This window comes from Tauraco erythrolophus, chromosome W (assembly GCF_009769465.1).
Source record: "Tauraco erythrolophus isolate bTauEry1 chromosome W, bTauEry1.pri, whole genome shotgun sequence".
Classification (NCBI taxonomy): Eukaryota; Metazoa; Chordata; class Aves; order Musophagiformes; family Musophagidae; genus Tauraco; species Tauraco erythrolophus.
This window is the reverse complement of record NC_141497.1, coordinates 13,621,841-13,639,190: the sequence shown is the minus strand read 5'-3', so window position 1 is coordinate 13,639,190 and position 17,350 is coordinate 13,621,841. Positions and strand designations below refer to the sequence as shown.

The following is a 17,350-nucleotide window of genomic DNA, read 5'->3' as shown; positions in this document are numbered from 1 at the left end:
GGTGTGATGAATCCAGGCATTTTGCTCCTTGATCTTGATTGCTGTGTAGGAGGTGAGGAGTACTTGGAATGGTCCTTCTCATTGTGGTTCCAAAGTTCTTCCTGCAAGAGACTTGACATATACAAAATCTCCAGGTTGTATATTATGTACAGGTCCATCTAGACCTCTGCTCCGAGTTCCAAATACATGTTTTTCAATTTCTCTGAGTTGTTTGCTTAATGCCACCATATAGGAAGTCATAATTTCTTCACCAATTTGTGAAGACACCCCCTTTTGTACTCCATAAGGCCGCCCATAGATTGGGGCCAAGCCAAATTAGTTTCCTGTCCCAATTTAACAATTTGTTGTTTAATCAAATGATTCATTTTCTCTACTTGGCCACTCAATTGTGGCCGATATGGAGTATGTAATTGCCAATCTATTCCTAGATGGTGACTAATTTGTTGCACTACCTTAGAGATGAAGTGTGGTTCCTCTGTCTGAGGATATTACTGCTGGGACTCCAAACCTGGGTATTATTTCTTGGAGTAATGCTTTGGTTATTTATCGAGCTTTAGCTGTTCTACATGGAAAGGTTTCTGGCCAGCCTGAAAAGGTATCAGTTAGTACAAGCAAATATTGATACCCCCCTTTTCTAGGAAGTTCCGAGAAATCAATTTGCCAATGTTGTCCTGGAGCATTCCCTTTCCCAATTTGGCCTATTTCTGGCTGTGCAATGGTCTTTGGACTAGTCTGGAGGCAGAGATCACATTGCTGAGTTACTTGTCTGACAGCGGTATACAGATTTTGAGCCACTATACTTTTGATAAGATATTTGTATAATGCTTCCACCCCACAATGGCCTTTCTTGTGTTCTTCTCGGGCTAATGGCCAAACCATATAAGAAGGAACTGTAAGTTTTTGTGTGGTGTCATGGCCCACCCATCCTCATTATATGATCCTTCTAGATCTGTAATGAGTTTACGGTCATCTTTTGTATATTCTGGCTTACCTTCTAAAGATATACATCCATTGGGGATTAGTGCCCCTTCTACCTGTATCTCTTTTCTAGCAGCCTGTTTTGCCTCTCTATCCACCAGTTCATTCCCTCTTTCCAATTCTGTGCTCACCTTCTGGTGTGCCGATGTGCATAATTGCCACTTTTTCAGGAAGTTGTACTGCATTAAAAGTTTTAAAGTCTCTCTGCATGCTTGATAGCTTTTCCTTCAGCTCTTTCTAGAGCTCGAGTCAGGGTTATGATTTCAGCTTTCTGTGCCAAGGTGTCAGTTGGTAATGGTCCTGATTCTATTACCTTTTCAGAAGTGGTGACGGCGTATCCCGAATGTCGCATTCCACTCATAACATAACTGCTTCCGTCTGTGAACCAGTGTTCTACCCCCTTCATGGGGGCATCTTTGAAGTCAGCGCGGCTGGAGTGTGTCGCCTCAATTGTTTCGAGAAAGTCACGATTCACTCGTTCTCCAGTGTTCCCACTGAGAGATCAAGCTGGGTTAACAATGTTAGTAGTTATAATTTCAACATCATCCTGTTCGGCCATGATACCTCAGGAACCTCTGCGGGAGAGCCAATGTCCCCCTTTTGCTTCAAGGACTGTGGACACTGTGTGGGACACGAAAACAGTCATTTTCTGGCCTAAGGTAAACTTCCGGGCCTCTTGAATATTCAGGATGACTGCTGCCACTGCCCTCAGGCAACTGGGCCATCCTTTTGCGGCAACATCCAGTTGTTTGGAAAAGTACGCCACAGCTCGTCTGCATGGTCCCAGGTCCCATGCCAGTATCCCTAATGCTATTCTCTGAGAAAAATGGTTTACTCACATCAGGAAGTCCCAATGCTGGCGCTGACACCAGGGCCTTTTTCAGCTGGTGGAATGCTCCGTATCCCATTAGAGGTATTTTTGACTGGATGTTACTAAAGAATACAGCGGTTTAACAAGCAAGTCATAGTTGTATATCCAGAGCCGACACCACCCCATCATTCCTAAGAAAGTTCGTAGCTCTTTCACAGTCTGTGGTTGGGGGTCTGGCATATGGCTTCTTTCCGGGCTTGACCCAGGAAACGCTGACCAGCACTGATTTCATACCCGGGATATGTAACTTGTTGCAATGTTATTTGTGCCTTTCTCTGAGGAACCCGGTACCCCTGGAGCCCAAGAAAATTTAGTAAACTTACAGTCCAGATGACACAGGATTCTCTGGTCTTAGTCGCGGTGAGGAAGTCGTATACATATTGTAATACTTTTCTTTCTTCTTGTGGTGGTTCCCATGACTCTAGGTCTTTTGCTGGCTGGTTTCTGAAAATCGTAGGGCTGTTCTTAAAACCTTGTGGCAACACCGTGAGCTGGGTCTTTCGACCACTCTTGGGATTTTCCCATTCAAAAGTAAAGATTTTCTGACTGGCTTCATGGAGAGGGAGGCAAAAGAAGGCATCTTTTAAATCTAAAACTGTAAACCAAGTCAAATCAGGAGTCAGAGTGGTTAACAGGGTATATGGATTAGCAACCACAGTGTATTGATCCTCTGCTATTTTGTTTCTATGATTGGACCCTATCTTCTTTTTGGTGGGTATTGTTTAATTCTTACCGCTCTGTGTTCGCTTTTCAAATTTATTACCACTGGCTGGACATTTGTGGCACATCCTGGTACATCAGTTGCCCAAACTCCTGGATACACCCGGTCAGTGATTTCCGTGTCGATTTTTCCTTCTGTGGGAATATTAACTAAAAGCAAGCTCATTATTTGTACATACTGATGATCATTTACCTCCAGAGTAATTTCACCTTTCTTGAATTTTATCGTGGCTCCCAATTGTTCTAATAGATCTCTTCCCAAAAGGGCTTTTGGGGAGTTTGGCATATACAAGAATTTATGAATGCCCACTTGCTTACCCAGTTTATATTTTAAAAATTCAAAAAGTAAGTCTTTTCACTCTGGCCAGTTGCTCCTTTTACTACAATGTAATAATTTCCTAAAGGCATTAAGTCTTGATTTAAAACGGAGTATGTTGCCACCGTATCTAGTAAAAATTCTATTTCCTTTTGTTCCTCCCCTAGCCTCATAGTGATCTTTTGCAAGATCCTCAGCAGTTTTTCTGACTAATTGTTTCTTTGTCTCAGTTAACATTCTAGCAATAATTGCATATCATTCCAATCAGGATTGTACTGCTTTATTATGAATCTAAGATTTTGGGTGGTGCTTACTGTATCGCTGCGATATTCCTGAGCAGCTGTCTTCCATTCCCTTAAATCATTATAGGAAAATGCTATATTATTATTATTATTGTTATTGTCCCACCATCCGGCCCTACTGCTTCCCGGAGGGGTGCCTGCAGAATTGTTGCTGTTGGCTGCTCTGCTGCCGCTGGCCGTTTTTTCTTAGTGCGGGAGGATATCGGGCTGTCTGGAGGAGTAGGGGTCTCGTTTGAGTCCTCATTTTGCTCCTGAGACTGAGGGGGAGGCTTGAAAATATCAGTTAGATCTTGTTCTGTGCCCTGGCGGGTTTTACTTTTTCTAGTACACCTTTGTCCAATGCTGCAGGCTGAGCAGCAGCTTTTTAATTTATTTTTGTTTTCCCTCTTGTTTTCCTTTTCTAATGCAAGGACTATGGGATCTCGTGGAGGCATTAGTCTGCAATCTTTCTGTCATTCAGGGTTATTTCGGAGAACAAAGAGCATATCTGCGTATTTAACTTTATCCCATTTTTCTTCCCTTCTTAGGAACAACACATTAATTGTAAAAGCGTGTCATAGTTTAGTGTTCCACCCTCACTGGGCCATTTAGCTTCATTTTCTAGCTTATAAAGCAGCCACCATTGGTTACAATATTTGATTAGTTTCTTTGTATTCTCTGTGCCTCCTTGTCCCACTATATCTTTCCAGTGTGTTAATATACAACCCAAAGGGGATTTTTCATAAGGTTTACTTTTTCCTCCCCCCATTTCACTTACTTTCCCTTTACTCCATTTCTCCCTTTTAACTGCACCTTAATATTCTGTCTGATGCTCATGTGAATAATAATAATACAATTTTTAGTTTGTCACTCGCTTTGTCCGTCTCCGGCTGTTTCCCTCGTGGGAGAACTGAACCACGGATTCGGACTCTGCACTCGCCTTGTGCACAATTACACGTCTCACCCACTCACACGTACGCTTTTACGGTATCACACGCTTCACTCATCTCCGGCCGCTCTCCTCGCAGAGAACACGGGACCATGGATCAGAACGGCACACTTGCTCCGCAGCCAGGCTGCGTCTCACTCGCTTAAACACTCACTCAGTGATTAATCACACAATCACACATTTCAGGGCTAGCCCAGCAAACTTATACAAACATTAAAAGGCCTTATTACATGCGCTGATGTTAGACGATATAAACTTTGAATGGTATAAACTTTACGAAATACACGGTACCAGATTTTGCAATAGATAACAGTATATAGAGATTTCAAATCGTCCCCATTGCTTTCTGACACCTCTCACCCTTTTCAGGGTATAGGGCCAGGTGCGGCTGGAACGAAATGTCTTCTCTTGTTACTTACACAAAACACAGAATGACATGAACAAGAGAACGTATTACAGAGCAGATAACAGACAATTACCGATCCAGCTATTACCCCTTCTGCAGCTGCTAATATTCCATAAGCCATATGACTGTGAGGTTGCGCTACTTACCCACCCCTCTGTGTCAGACTCAGTGTTCGGGCGCCCAAGTGAAATACCAAAACGGCGCCTCGCCCTTCAGGGAAGTAGCGACAGCCTCTGAGTTTGCTCGATCTGCTCGCAAGATCGCTAGCGGCCTGCCAGTCCCTGGTTCTTGCTGGCCCAGTCTCCGGATCTGGATTCCAGCTCACCAGTCCCTGGTCTCAGTCTCTGGTTCTTGCTGGCACACATTCCAGCTCACCAGTCTCTGTTTTCAGTCTCTGGTTCTTGCTGGCACAGATTCCAGCTCACCAGTCTCTGATCCTCTAAGGCAGCAAACTCCCCAGGGCCCTCCTTACCGCAGGGCACCCTGCCCTGCCCGGGGACAAGGCTGCACGCCGGACGTCTCCGCGCGATTTACCAGCAGCCCCATACGCCGGACGTCTCCGGCCATTCTTACCCAAACATACCGTTTGTCCGCGGCTCAGGAAGTCCTTGTCTGCCTCTGGGTAATCGGCTGAGGAGAGGAGGCTCCTCCGAGGAAAGTTCTCGGGGCGCGCATAGGGGCGTCCGCTCCGCAGTCGGTTCCACAGTCCAGCAGAGAGTCTCCTGCCTGGCTCGCCAAAACTGATGTGCGGAAACAGACTCCACAACTTGGAAAGTTGTAAAGTAGGTATGTTTATTGCAGCGCTGGGTGCACGGGGGATCGCTCCACCACAAACGTGCACACCCGCCGTAGCAGTTTTTCTTGTATTTATACAGACATACTCGTCACCCCCTCCCCCAAAAGGGCAGTCTCTCCCTGGAGATCATTTCCATAGCCCCCGCCTCAGGCTCCTCCTTGACACGCCTCCTGGTGGTCGTGGGCAGGGGTCTTTGGGATGAAGGCCGTAGGTCTTCCTCGCTGTGTGTTTTCACTTCTTCCCTAAAACTCTAAAACTCTTGTTTTGGCTGGGCCTGTAGAGCCAAACCGTTTCCCTGGCCTTGAGTGGACATCTGGTTGTCTCCTACTTGTTATTGCTTGAAGACAAATGTTAGTTCTCGTTAGTCCTTATCTCTCCTCTTTGTCTGTTTTTCTCCCTATGGGTCATGAGTTACAACCTTGCCATCATTTATTTTGTCTCTCTTACCAGCCTTCTTTTCGGGTAGTTAGTGTTTCAAAGCAGGGATTAGTATTTGATAACTTCTAGCAATTCACAGAGCTATTTCACAGAGCTATGTATTTCCCAGAGTCTTATGCCTATTCTTATACCTATCCATAGAAATAATAGCTAATATAGTCTTATGTAGTCTTATGCCTACTCCTATACCTATCCCCGTATCACTCCAGCTTTCTTGTAGCCCCTTTAGATACTGGAAAGCTGCTGGAAGGTCTCCCCGGAGCCTTCTCTTCTCCAGGCTGAACAGCCCCAACTCTCTCAGCCTGTCTCTATAGAAGAGGTGCTCCAGTCCTTGCATCATCTTCGTGGCCCTCCTCTGGACTTGCACCAGCAGCTCCATGTCCTTCTTATGTTGGGGACTCCACAGCTGAACACAGTATTCCAGGTGGGGTCTCAGGAGAGCAGAGCAGAGGGGCAGAATCACCTCCCTCAACCTGCTGCCCACGCTGCTTTGGATGCAGCCCAGGACACGGTTGGCTTTCTGGGCTGCCAGCGCACATTGCCGGCTCATGTTGAGCTTCTCATCCACCAGCACCCCCAAGTCCTTCTCCTCAGGGCTGCTCTCAATCCATTCTCCGCCCAGCCTGTACTTATGCTTGGGATTGCCCTGACCCATCCAATACAGTGAATCATTCAGGAGATACTTAAAAATTAAAGGTAATGTGTGCTGAACCAAAATACTTCAGATGGAGAACAGAGGGAGTTTCTGCCACCATTTAGTAGATTTCCATGGCTACCTATAAAAAGTTAAATATTTCCCAATTAATAGTTAAATACTTCCCAAACTTTATTAAAGATTCAAGAGAAATGCAGCCTGATGTTTGGACGTGAGCTCATATCTGCTTGTCTTCAAACCCAATCTGTTCAGTTTTCCCCACCTGGATCTTGGGTGTCAGAATTTTCCAGACAAACATCAAATTCTCTCTGGTTACCTGGAAAGCTTCATGCATAACGTCAAACATTTTCCTTCGTCTCAACTCTTAATTTTCAGCAAAAATCCTTCTCAAGATTTTTTTTTTCCACCAAGGTTTTTGGCTTTCAATGTATTTTTTGTTCCTCTGTAACTTCTTTCAAAAGAGTTCTGTTTCCTTACAAAAGAAAAAAGAAACTGAAGACTTGAAAAATGACAGAGAAAAAAGAGGACTAAAGGAGGAGTCGTTGCATGGAGTAGGAAAAGGAATATAAACTTCTATACAAGATTCTTTCAAACCTGATTATCAAATCTGCCTTAAAGCCCTGAAAGGTATTTAATGCCTTTAAAAAAGGTATTTGTTACTTTTAAAAAGGTATTTGTTAGCAAATGCTGGAGACCATTGTCGTGGGTTAGGCTGAATCCGGCAACCAAACCCACGCAGCTCTCCCAGTCCAGTAAAATGGAGAGGAGAGAAAAATGTAATAAAAGAGCTGAGGATCGAGACAGGAACTGAGGAGCACCCACCAACCACGGTCCCGGGCAAAAGAGGCTTTTTCTTAATGCAAAACTATTTATTAACAGCTACCTAGAAAGAGAAAAGCACACAAAAATGGTTACTTGAGAGAATAACAAGAAAACAAGGCCAGGTCTTAACAACACCACTCTCCCCCCCTTTGCTTCTTCTTCCCGGCTCTACCTCCTCCCCCCAGCAGCGCAGGGGGGCAGGGAATGGGGGAGTGCAGGTCAGTTCATTCCAAGTTGTTACTGCCGCTTCTCTTAAAGGAAAAGGAGTCCTTACACCATTGTCCCTTGCTCCAGTGGATCCCCTACTCACGACGAAAGCGTGAATCCTACCCGCTGGAGGGCAAATCCTTACCCCATCGGATTTGCCCCAAGTGCGGGCTTTACCAGTCCTGGGCTTTTAAGGAGCTGTAGCCACTCGCTCTGGCGTGGGTCATCAATAAACTTTAAATGTGCTCCGGCGTGGGTCGTCATGTCGACCTTAAATGCGTCTCCGTACAGACTCTGAATGCGTAAAATGCGTAAAATGCGTAAAATGCGTAAATGTGTCTCTACCTGTGCCCATGATTCACAATAGTCTCAGGCTCAGGCATCTCTTCCCGACGTGGGTCATCCACTGGTTGTGAGTGGGTCTCTGCTTGCTCCACCGAGGACTTGTTTGGAAAGGGGCTGCTGGCAAGGGGGACTCAGCCGCGGCACACGTTGTTCCGTTCCATCTTCACTGACCTCTTATCTGTGTGGCCGTTTCTCTGAGATTTCAGTCCTGTCTGGGTGAACTCGGCCTGGTGGGTGCCCCGGCAGCGGGGCTCTCCCCGAGTTCCCCAAGCGGCTCCGCCGCCGCCATCCTTGACGGAGCGGGCCCGGCCCGGCCCGGCCCAGGCCGCCGGCCCAGCCGGGAGCCGGGAGCAGGGGCTGTGCCCCCCTCCCCGTCTCCTTGCTCCTGGGCAAAGGCACACCTTTCCGGTTCCTTTGTCCGATGTAAATAGGGCAATTCGCAGAGGCGCCCGATTGGCTCAAGCCCCGAGGGGGACGGGAGTCCGGTCTGATGGGCAGCTTCTGCCACCCGGACCTCCCCCCCCACTTCAAACCATAACAACCATGTTTTGTTAACTTCAGAAAGGAGATAACGCAGCAGTTGTATTTTGAATGTGTCCGTTTAGTTTGTCCCAGGATGATATATCAATTGTCCCAGAAGCTCTTTCACCTCTAGGAAAGTGAATAGTGATTTTTTTTCTTGTGTATTAAACACCTATAAAATAGGAGAATACGTCAGACAAAACAATTAGCTATATACTACATGGATTTCCCATCTCTGGAAGAGTTCAAGGCCAGGTTGGATGAGGCTTTAAGCAACCTGGTGTAGTGGAGAGTGCCCCTGCCCATGGCAGGAGGATTGGAACCGGATGATCTTGAAGGTCCCTTCCAACCCAAACCATTCTATGATATGGACCCATGACTTAAATGGTGATCAGTCATTTTAAAAGAAGTTTATATCGACTTTAAAGCTTTTACATCATTTTCAATACCTACTCAAGGTATGAGGAGGACTTTTTGTAGTAGGCAGAAGATGAACACACAGGGGTGAAACCTTGGATCTCTGCTGAGTTTATATGCAATATCGCCCAATAATACAACAAATTCTGGTAGGAAATAATTATTAAAGGGAAAAAATAGGAATATAAAAAGGAAAAAACACATATAAACCCACAACAGCTACTTAGTGGTTTTGCCCTGGTGAGTCCTATCTGGATTCACAGCCAGAATTGTGTGATTTTTGGGTTAATTTTAGGAAACAGTCTTTCTCTTTTCACAATGATTTACTTACATTGCATGATTCTTTTTTTTTCCTCTCTCCCCACTTGTCTTCATGATCCGATTTCAGAAAGTCTGTCTTTAAAACAAGAATTTTTGGTGAAAATTTTGGTTGCCCTTGAGGTTTCTCACAGGTTTGCTCCTACCCAGCCAAAGCAACGGTTTTATGTTGCGTTTGCTCCGTGCTGAGCATCTCGTCGCGATGGGATTCACCGCACTATTTTGGGGAGTAATTGGACCTGAGCAACGCAGTTGGCATGGTAGGAGAGTTGCGTAGATGTTCTAAATTAGTTGTATGAGTGTATTTTCCTACCTCCATAACTGAAACACTTGAGTAAGAATCAAAACACATTTCATAAATTGGTGAATTTTGATTGATACACATAACTCCTTAAAACTCAAGTTGGTTTTTACTAATATTTCCATCAGCTTTTCTTTTTTTTCTCACCTACGCTTTTAAAACTATCATTTTCCTGAGACTTTCCAGGGGCAAATCTTTAAAGTCTTTGTTGCAGAATAAGCTTTTTTTTTTAAAAAAATGTTGTGCTCGCCTGGTTTTCCCTTCAACAGCTAAATGTGGTTAAATGGTGATGGGATGATTGACAGCTGTCAGAGCGATTTGTATCACGTCTCAGTAGCTGAGTCCATGAAAATTTTGCTTTGCGCGTAAATTAAGGGATGAGTGATGCCACAGCAGGTGGGAGAAGCAACTCGGGACCTCGTTCCAGCTCTATTTTAAAGGTAGTCTTTTCTTGTTGATAATAATTAATGGTTCCTTCAAAAGGATACTCTTGGAATGAAATCATCCGGTGCTTAGCAGAGAGAACCCATTGTGTCCGTCTTAGATTCTGTACAAACCCTTCAGGAAATAGTTGGGCTTTGTGCGTGAAGGCGAATTTTACCCCCGGTCCGTGAATTCATGGGCTGTTTGAATGGCGGAGATGAAATATCTATTATTAAACAAGGGTCAAGAGCATTACTTGGAGTAGTAAACGCTAATCCTAGTAATACAATCAGAGCCTGTAAGTTTGGGAATCATACTGGAAAGACCTTAGGGTTATAGATTACAGCTTTTATTTATTCTGTGAACCGTTGAGAGCTTAAAAATAGTATTTCAATGTGCATCGACATTTCTAAGTATTGTATCTGATGGAATGAGATGTAATATGTGGACAAATTTAATTCCTCTTGCTGATATTCATACAGGATTTTGAATTTAACACTGCCCTTGCGAAAAAATAAAGGTGCCACAGGTACTTTAATCATCACCAGTAATTGTTGAAGGCTTGAGTTTTAATTTTTAATTAAAAAGAGGCAGCACTGCCAGCAGTCCTGTGTCCCCGGTAGCATGAGAGCGCATTGATTTAGTAATTCGGGGAAGAGTTGCTGATAGCGACTGAAATTCAGCAACGTGACCTTCCTGCAGCCAAATGCTTGCTTGACTGCAATCGGACGAGTTACTTCGACGACGTTAATAGAACCGAAAACCTACGAGGGGCTCAGCACCCACCTGGCAGAGGCGAAGAGGCCACTTGCGGGCACGTAGGACGCGTGTGCCCATGCGCCGTTATCCTTCTCTCTGGTGTCACAGGTGATCTCCGTGAAGATCCACCAACTGCTGGGTAACCAGCAACCTACTCCGAGGACAACTCGAGCTTGCAGGACGTCCAATTCCACTCCAGTTAACTTGAGCTCTTCTTCTGGCACCTCTCCTGTAGAAAGAGGCTCAACTTCAAGCTGGTTTTATGTGTGGAGACAAAGTTCAGCTTATCTGCTAAAGACAAGGACTTTCCGTAGATCCTTGGTGCACTGTGAGCTTTTGGAGTCACAAGAAAAGGCCAAGTTGCAAATGCGATAAGCAGCAATTAACTAATATTCTTTATTGATGCAATCGTACGCTGAAAATTGCAGAGATCCTGTTAGGAGAAAACATGGGGTCAAAATAGCCAAGGACAGTGAGATAAAATTTGAAAACATTTCAGAGACGCCAGAGGTATTATTGTGTATGTGGATATCTCTGTCCTACAGAATATCGAGGTAGGTCACGTAGGAAAACACCGATAACTTGGATAACTGTCAGGAAAATATCGGGCAGTCATGATAATGAAATGAGCAGTTCTGTTTTTGAAGAGTCACTTTTGGTTTCTTAAAATTCATATATTTAGAAAAAAAGAAGACTGAGCCAGGGGAAATGCTTATTTGTGTGTGTATGTATACATGTACATCAACGGTTTGACGTCCAAGTGGAGGTCAGTGACAAGTGGTGCTCCTCAGGGATCGGTACTGGGGCCAGGGCTGTTTAACATTGTCGTGGGTTAGGTTGAATCGCCCCCCACACACAGCCGGTCACTCCCCCTCCCCCACCCCCAGGAATGAGGGAGAGAATTAAAGGAGAAACGGGAAACCCGTGGGTTGAGATAAGAACAATTTAATACAGATGATTCAATACACAGTGTAGATGCTCACCACCCCCTCATATGCGAAGCCCGTCTCGTCCCGAAGCTGCAGTCCCGGACGAACGTGAGGCCCCGAAATAGAGAGGGGCAGAGAGAGAGAGACAGAGAGAGAGAGAAAGGAAAGAAAAACAACAGAGCAACAGCGCAGCAAGCGCAAAAGAGCCAAAGCGCAAAAGAGCCAAAGTGAAAAAGCCCTTCTTCCCGGCTGACCCTCACTTTTATACTGGGCATGACGCTGCATGATATGGAATACTAATTGGCCAGTTTGGCCCTCAATCTTAAGTTCCACCACAAATCACAAGGGGAATCGTGTCCCCCTTGTCCCAGCTATGCTCCCCCCTTATCCCGCCGTGCTTCTGCACTCCGCACACTGAAAAGTCCTTAGAGTTTCACTTCGAACCACAAACATCAGCTTGCTATCAGCATTCTTCTCAGAGTGAGCCTCTGAGTAAAACCAAAACACGGAGCTCTTCTGGCTGTTAAAAACTCTGTCCCAGCTAAAACTAGGACAGTATCCACCCCTTATTCCATACCATGCACGTCATGCTCAAACCTTACATATATACTATTCCCTTAGCCATGGGTCATCCCTCCAAAATGTGTCTTCATCTGTTGTAGCAGTCTCTCAGGGCAGGAAAGATGATGTGGAATTCGCTCAGTCGGTAGAACGGATGACGTAGTTTTTGTTGTGTGTGGCATCTGGAGCTCGTAGTTGGTGTATCCAGCTGCCCTCTGCAGGTTGAAGATGTTGATCTCGAAGAAGTTGCGGGGTGTTTGGATTCTGACGAAGTTCATTGTTCATTAACCTGGATGATTCTTAATATAATGGCATTAGTACAATGTGACAACCATAGCAATGATGGTATGCAGGGACAGGGTTATTCAGCAATTAATATCACGCAATTCAATTCATTTTATCATCTATTTTCACCCAACATCAAATCCCCTTGAGGTACACATCGGACTTTCCCGTCCTTTTGCATCACTCACCAAGTACACCCAGGTCCCTGAGCAAAAGCAATCCCACGAATGGGTTTACCTTTACCCGAGGCAGGAATAACCCAAACTGTCTTTCCGAGTATATTCCTCATGTGCACTACAGGGACTTTATCTCCTTCTACAGTACGTAGAAGTTCTGATTGGGCAGGACCAGCTCGATTGGCAGATCCTCTAGTGTTGACTAACCAGGTGGCTTATGCTAAATGCGTATCCCAATGTTTGAAGGTTCCACCACCCATTGCTTTCAGTGTGGTTTTTAGCAATCTATGAATATCATTCAATCTGCCCAGAAGCTGGTGCATGATAGGGGATGTGATACACCCACTCGATGCCATGCTCTTTGGCCCAAGTGTCTATAAGATTGTTACAGAAATGAGTCCCGTTGTCTGACTCAATTCTTTCTGGGGTGCCATGCCGCCACAAGATTTGCTTTTCAAGGCCCAAGATAGTGTTCCGGGCGGTGGCATGGGGCACAGCATAGGTTTCCAGCCATCCAGTGGTTGCTTCCACCATTGTGAGCACGTAACGCTTGCCACTGCGAGTTTGTGGAAGTGTGACATAATCAATTTGCCAAGCCTCTCCATATTGATATTTCAACCAACACCCTCCATACCAAAGAGGTTTTAACCACTTGGTTTGCTTGATTGCAGCACATGTTTCACATTCATGGATCACCTCTGCAATAGTGTCCATAGTTAGGTCCACCCCTCGATCGCGAGCCCATTTGTATGTGGCGTCCCTTCCTTGATGGCCTGAGGCATCATGGGCCCAACGAGCTAGAAATTTTTCACCTTTATGTTGCCAATCCAGATCCACCTGAGCCACTTTAATCTTGATGGCCTGATCCACCTGTTGATTGTTTTCATGTTCTTCTGTGGCCCGACTCTTGGGTACATGGGCATCTACATGTCGTACTTTTACAACCAGCTTCTCTACTCGAGCAGCAATGTCTTTCCACAACGGGGCAGCCCAGATGGGTTTACCTCTGCGTTGCCAGCTGCTCTGCTTCCATTGCCGTAGCCATCCCCACAGGGCATTTGCTACCATCCAAGAGTCGGTATAGAGATAGAGCATTGGCCACTTTTCTTGTTCAGCGATGTCTAAAGCCAGTTGGATGGCTTTCACCTCTGCAAACTGACTTGATTCGCCTTCTCCTTCGGTAGCTTCTGCGACCCGTCGAGTAGGACTCCATACAGCAGCTTTCCATTTTCGATGTTTTCCTACAAGGCGACAGGATCCGTCAGTAAACAGAGCGTATTTCTTCTCATTGACTGATAGTTCATTATAAGGTGGAGCCTCCTCAGCACGTGTCACCTCCTCCTCCTCTGGTGACATTCCAAAGTCTTTACCTTCAGCCCAGATAGTGATCACTTCCAAAATTCCTGGGCGATTGGGGTTTCCTATCCGAGCTCTTTGTGTGATCAGCGCGATCCACTTGCTCCATGTAGCATCAGTTGCGTGGTGTGTAGATGGGACGCTCCCTTTGAACATCCAGCCGAGCACTGGCAATCCGGGTGCCAGGAGCAACTGTGCTTCCGTACCAATCACTTCAGAAGCAGCTCGGACTCCTTCATATGCTGCCAATATCTCTTTTTCAGTTGGAGTATAGTTGGTTTCAGGTCCTTTGTATCCTCGACTTCAAAACCCAAGAGGTCGACCTCGCGTCTCCCCTGGCGCTTTTTGCCAGAGACTCCAGGTAGGACCATTCTCCCCGGCTGCAGTGTAGAGCACGTTTTTGACATCTTGTCCTGTCCGGACTGGTCCCAGGGCTACCGCATGGACTATTTCTTGTTTAATTTGTTCAAAGGCTTGTTTTTGCTCTGGGCCCCATTCAAAATTATTCTTCTTTCAGGTTATTTGATAGAGGGGGTTTACAATCTGGCTGTAGTCGGGAATATGCATTTGCCAGAAACCCACAATGCCTAAGAAAGCTTGTGCTTCCTTTTTGTTGGTTGGTGGGGACATAGCTGTTATTTTATTAATCACGTCCATCGGAATCTGACGACGCCCATCTTGCCATTTTATTCCCAAAAACTGAATCTCCTGTGCAGGTCCCTTGACTTTACTCTGTTTTATGGCAAAGCCTGCTTTCAGAAGGATTTGGATTATCTTTTCAACTTTCTCAAAAACTTCTTCTGCTGTGTTGCCCCATACAATGATGTCATCAATGTATTGCAAATGTTCTGGGGCATCACCCTGTTCCAGTGTGGTCTGGATCAGTCCATGGCAAATAGTGGGGCTGTGTTTCCACCCCTGGGGCAGTCGATTCCAGGTATACTGGATGCCCCTCCAAGTGAAAGCAAACTGTGGCCTGCATTCCGGTGCCAAAGGAATTGAGAAAAACGCATTAGTGATATCAATTGTAGTGTACCACCTGGCTGCTTTTGACTCCAGTTCATACTGAAGTTCCAGCATATCTGGCATGGCAGCACTCAATGGTGGTGTAACTTCATTCAAGCCACGATAGTCTACCGTCAGTCTCCACTCGCCATTGGACTTACGTACAGGCCATATAGGGCTGTTAAAAGGTGAGCGGGTCTTGGTGATGACTCCTTGACTCTCCAGTTGACGAATCAAAATATGGATAGGAATTAGAGAGTCTCAGTTTGTACGATATTGCCGTCGGTGCACTGTTGTATTAGCAATTGGCACCTGTTGTTCTTCGACCCTCAGTAACCCCACAGCAGAAGGGTCCGTTGAGAGACCAGGCAAAGTAGACAGATGTCTGCCTTCTTCTGTCTCTACTGCAGCTATGCCAAAAGCCCACCGATACCCTTTTGGGTCTTTGAAATACCCTCTCTTAAGATAATCTATGTCAAGGATGCACGGTGCTTCTGGGCCAGTTACAATAGGGTGTTTTTGCCACTGCTCTCCAGTTAGGCTCACTTCAGCCTCTAACACAGTCAGTTGTTGAGACCCCCCTGTCACTCCAGAAATATGAATGGATTCTGCCCCTCTGAAGTGCGATGGTATCAAGGTGCATTGGGCACCAGTATCCACTAGAGCCTTATACTTTCTGGGGTATGATGTGCCAGGCCACCGAATCCACACAGTCCAGTAAACTCGATTATCCCTCTCCTCCACCTGGCTGGAGGCAGGGCCCCTCTAATGCCTGTTATCATATTCATCAGAGGAATCAGCAGGATTAGAGTCAGGGTGGCTAGGAGGATCAGCCCTCCCATTTTGACTAGTGGACTGCTCGCTGTAGACTGGGGCAACAGCTGTCCTGGAGGAATTGGAGAAAGTTCTAGTTCTGTTGGTTCTTCCTCCCAACTGGCGTACCCTGGCTTCTAAAGCGCAGGTGGGTTTTCCATCCCACCTTCTCATGTCTTCTCCATGATCACGGAGGTAGAACCACAGTCTCTTGCTGCAGTCCCGGACGAACGCAAGACCCCGAAATAGAGAGGGGCAGAGAGAGAGAGAGAGAGAGAGAGAGAGAGAGAAAAAGGAAAGAAAAACAGCAGAGCAACAGCGCAGCAAGCGCAAAAGAGCCAAAGTACAGAAGCCCTTCTTCCCGGCTGACCCTCACTTTTATACTGGGCATGACGCTGTGTTGCTCACCAGCCTGGGCTGCGGCACCAGGGACGCTGTTGCATCTTCCGCAGCCAGGAGGAAATGGCCTGCCTCTTGTGGGCAGGATAGGTACCTTGAGTTGAGTAGTTAATTAGTAGTTCATTAGCTCAACTCAGTCCAGCTGGATAAGAATGATTGGTGCCATAATTCCCCCTTTTTGTTTTACTGTTTTTTGTTTTCACAAAGGCTTTATGGGTGAGCAGAGACCCAGCCCATTCATCCAACTCCAGCACGCTTCCCTCCCGCGAATACCACGTCGGGGCTTGCGGCTTTACCTTCTTCTCCGAAGGACTCTCGCTCGAGCTCCCAGCTCCGGCTCTGGCTCCGGCTCTTTTGGCTCGGGCTCCTTCGCAGCCAGGGCTCTCGGCTCGGCGAGGGAGTCGGGGCTTCCCAGGGCTTTCCAGAGTCTCATCGATGTATCACGTCGGGGTCACCAGTTGTTGCTCACCAGCCTGGGCTGCGGCACCAGGGACGCTGTTGCATCTTCCGCAGCCAGGAGGAAATGGCCTGCCTCTTGTGGGCAGGATAGGTACCTTGAGTTGAGTAGTTAATTAGTAGTTCATTAGCTCAACTCAGTCCAGCTGGATAAGAATGATTGGTGCCATAACGCTGCATGATATGGACTACTAATTGGCCAGTTTGGCCCTCAATCTTAAGTTCCACCACAAATCACAAGGGGAATCGTGTCCCCCTTGTCCCAGCTATGCTCCCCCCTTATCCCGCCGTGCTTCTGCACTCCGCACACTGAAAAGTACTTGGAGTTTCACTTCCAACCACAAACATCAGCTTGCTATCAACATCCTTCTCAGAGTGAGCCTCTGAGTAAAACCAAAACACGGAGCTCTTCTGGCTGTTAAAAACTCTGTCCCAGCTAAAACTAGGACAAACATCTTTGTCGGCGACATGGACAGTGGGATCGAGTGCACCCTCAGCAAGTTTGCAGATGACACCAAGTTGTGTGGTGTTGTGGACACGCTGGAGGGAAGGGATGCCATCCAGAGGGACCTTGACAGGCTGGAGAGATGGGCCTGTGAGAACCTCATGAAGTTCAACAAGGGCAAGTGCAAGGTCCTGCACGTGAGTCGGGGCAATCCCAAGCACAAGGACAGGCTGGGCGGAGAATGGATTGAGAGCAGCCCTGAGGAGAAGGACTTGGGGGTGTTGGTGGGTGCTGAAAGAGAGTAGATTAAGACAAGATCTAAGGAAGAAACTTTTTGACTCTGAGGGTGGTGAGGCACTGGATCAGGTTGCCCAGAGAAGCTGTGTCTGCCCCATCCCTGG

At 46.4% G+C, this 17,350-nt stretch overlaps 1 protein-coding gene across 1 annotated transcript in view; it reads left to right on the top strand.

Moving 5' to 3' along the window:
* Nucleotides 1-17,350, top strand: part of LOC147526224 (netrin receptor DCC-like) — a 572,075-nt gene that overhangs the window by 214,148 nt on the left and 340,577 nt on the right.